The 3,803-nt window shown below is 38.8% G+C and overlaps 1 pseudogene; it reads left to right on the top strand.

The window, feature by feature from the left end:
* The first annotated feature begins 2,854 nt into the window (after nt 1-2,854).
* Nucleotides 2,855-3,206, top strand: LOC102490519 (NADH dehydrogenase [ubiquinone] 1 alpha subcomplex subunit 5 pseudogene; annotated as a pseudogene).
* Nucleotides 3,207-3,803: the final 597 nt, after the last annotated feature.

Genomic DNA, 3,803 nt, shown 5'->3' with positions numbered 1-3,803 from the left:
GTTCCACTGCGTAGAACACACCAGAAATTTGTCATTGCCACCTCCACGAAAATTGATATTAGCAAAGTAAAATTCCCAAAGCACCTTATCGATGCTTACTTCAAGAAAAAGAAACTGCGGAAGCCCAGACACCAGGAAGGTGAGATCTTCGACACAGAGAAGGAGAAATACGAGATTTCAGAGCAGCGCAAGGTTGATCAGAAAGCTGTGGACTCGCAAATTTTACCAAAAATCAAAGCTTTTGCTCAGCTCCAGGGCTCCCTGCGATCCGTGTTTGCCCTTACAAATGGAGTTCATCCTCACAAATTGGTGTTCTAAGTTTTTTGCCAAGAACCTAATTAAATAACTGATCATATATACAAAATAAAAAAAAGAAAAAGAAAACATGAGGGAGAGGGGCTTTTTCTAGAAATTGACAGTTTCAGTCTAAAACTTAAAGGAAATGTAAAAAAAAAAAAAAAAGTAGTCAAAGCAATTTTGGAAGAAAAGAACAAGGTTGAAAACGGACAGGCTCTGATTTCAAGGCTTCTGTAAAGCCGCAGAGATCAAGAGGATACGATGCCGCTGCAGGAAGGGTGCCGGTCGTCAGAAAGTCACGGTGCAGTCTTGCAGAGAAAGAAATGTCGTGGCCTTCCTGATGACCTAATGTGTAGGTTGATGCCACCGAATCCAATTCAGAAATAGATCCGTGCATATATAGACAACTGATTTCAGCCAAGACGTTGAGGTGGTTCAATAAATGTTGCTGGCACGATCCACCGCTATTCTGGTAGGTAACAGCTGCCCCCATACACGGCCACTTTTGAATCCCCAGAACCTGGGAATGTGATCTTATATAGTACAAAGAGATGTTGCAATTGGTCAGATTAAGTTTGAGATGGGAAGATAATTCTGGGTATTTCAGGTGGGCCAATGTAATTACAAGTGTCCTTCAACATGGAAGAGACAGGCAGGAAGCAGTCCCAGCAGGATGTGTCTACAAAAGGAAGGTGCAGAGCAAGACTGCATCCTGGGCTGTGAAGATGGAGAGAGGAGGTCACAAACCAAGGGGTATGAGTGGCCTCCAGAGGCCAGAAAGGAAAGGAATGGATTCTTCCATACCATCCCCAGAAAAATTTAAAATATCAACTTTGCTGTCACCTTGATGTTAGCCCAGTGAAGCCCATGTTGGACTTTGATGCTACAGAACTGTAAGAAAATATATCTGTCTGTCTTAGGCCACTAAATACATGGTAATATTTTTGTTCTTTTGTTTGGAAAGGTTTTTGCTATAGGGTGCGTGTGCTCACCAGAAAGACAGAGAGAGACAGACAGACAGAAAGCGAGAAATCACCCCCCAAGGGGGATGGCCACGCCACAATCCCTTCTCCTCCATTTTCCTCTCGGGATCTTGGGCACGCACGCACACGCACCCAGCGTGAGTTTAAGACACTGGGTCCCAGATTCGAACTGCAGTCAACTACATGAGAGTCCAGTGATATAGCCATTACACTAACTGCTGGTCCCAATGCATGGTAATTTATTACAGCAGCAATAGAAAACAGATAATGGGGGAGAAAAGAAACTTTAATTTATATTTCCTATTGTGTACAAACATGATCTCAAAATAGACCTAAATGTAAAAGTTAACGCTATATAACTTCCAAAAGAAAACATATATGGAAAGCATTTGTTAGGAGGCAATTTCTTAAAATAAAAGCAGGATCCATAAACGAAAATAATTTTAAATTTAATTTAACTTCATCACAGTTAAAAATGTCTGGTCTTCAAAGACAGTATTAATAATATAAAAACCAAAGTCATGACCTGAGAGAAAATATTTACAGTATGTATATATGAGAAAGGACTAATATTCAGAATATATAAAGAACTCAGTAATAAAATAAACAACTCAAATGAGCCAGATGTGAACAGAACTTTAAAGAAAACACCATGTGAACAGTTCATTGGCATATGAAAAGATGCTTAACATCATGACTTATTTGGAAAAGGCAAATTTAAAGCACAGTGAAATATTCCTCCATAGAATGGCTAAAATTGGAAAGTGCGATAACGCCAAGGGGAGAGAAAGATGTGGGTCAGTCTGAAACTCTCCAGTGCTGCCTCTGGGAATGTAGCTGGGACAACCAGGTGGCAGCTCTCATACAGTCTGACCTACACTAACATACATTTCAGCGACTTCACTCCTAAGGCTTTACTCAAGAGAAATTAAAATATATTTCATATAACACTGGACATTTGTACATGAAAATTCATAACATATTTATGCACGATTGTTCCAAATTGGAAATGATTCAGATGTGTAATACATCAACAAGAGAATGATTGATGACTCGTGGTGTGGTATATCCATTCAGGGGACAACTACTCAACATTAGAGAGGAATGAACTACTATTATATATGATAATATGAATGCATCTCGAAAATATTTGACTAAACTCAAGCTACACAAGAGATCATATTTATGATGCTGTTTAAAATAATTGTATGCGAGACTAGGTAAGAAAATAATCCACACTGCCAGAAGGCAGATTGGTGGTGCACTCAGCCAAGCATGCTGGGGATTAGATGCAAGGAGACTTGAAGGAAGGGACCTACTGGGTTGAAGAAAATAATCTAACTGGTTGGTAGTGATGGTTCTGCATTTCTCAAAACCTACTAAATAGTATATGTAAAATGACTATTTTATTCTATGTAAATTATATCACAAAAAATTGATTGAAATATGACTTTGAAATGCCAGGTAACAGGGCCAGTTCTATGGTCTGGCGATCAAGAGAACCAGTTTGTGCCTGGCTGACCACGGTTCAAATCCTCGCCTTGTGCTTGAAAAATATGCCAGGTGGGGCTGTCATGGCGGGTTTGCTGAAGAAGACCATGGATCTTGTGGGGTTGGCTGTGTCTGACAATCCGCATGAGCGCCTGAGAATATCGTATGCAAAGATTCTTGAAAGTCTTCAGCAAATGCCTAAAAATGCAGCATATAGAAAATATACAGAGCAGATGACAAATGATAGGCTGGGTGTGGTGAAAGCAGAATCAGGTGGTAAAAAATCAGAAGACCAACTTCAGGGTGGTCAAATAGAAGAGGCCATTCTTCAGGCAGAAAATGAACTAAGTCTGGCGAGAAAAAATGATTGAATGGAAACCAGGGGAGCCGTTAGTGGAAGACCCTCCTGCTCACCGGTGGAAACGGCCGACATAATCCTCCGTAAATGACTTTGGTGGGAAACTGATGCCACTAAATGTCCCATTACAGTAAACATGTTTCCATATTCTTGGCATCTTATCACCAAGAAAATTTATATAGAACATATTTAGGAAATTTGTTCAACTATTTTATCATGGAAATAGGGTCTTTTTTTTAATTTAATTTTTATTTTTATTATCATTATAATCTTCTTTATATTACATTGGATTACATATAACTTTACATTGTATTACATTGTTTTTTCAAAAGGGAATGCCATGCATGTCAGTCAGTACAGAGACATTAATCTCCCCACTTCAACATTCAATATCTTTTCTGTTTTCCCCAATCATTATTTTTATTATTCTAATTATTTTTATAAAACAGTCAATTGTTATTTCTCGTTTTGCTTGTAAAAATACTTTGCCCATCATGAAATACTTCTCAGACCAATCCAGTTGAGAATACTATACATGTCATCATCAACAGTTAATAACCCCTATCTGTTTCTCACTAACGTCCTGTCTCTCTATTGTTCACTTGCTATCTTTCTCTATCCTCTTCTCTTCACTTACCCCATTCCACACTGTCCTATTCTCATTAAGTACCTTC

This window comes from Tupaia chinensis, unplaced genomic scaffold (genome assembly GCF_000334495.1).
Source record: "Tupaia chinensis unplaced genomic scaffold, TupChi_1.0 Scaffold150288_1, whole genome shotgun sequence".
Taxonomy (NCBI): Eukaryota; Metazoa; Chordata; class Mammalia; order Scandentia; family Tupaiidae; genus Tupaia; species Tupaia belangeri.
Note: the sequence above shows the minus strand (reverse complement) of the source record. Positions and strands in the feature narration are given on the sequence as shown.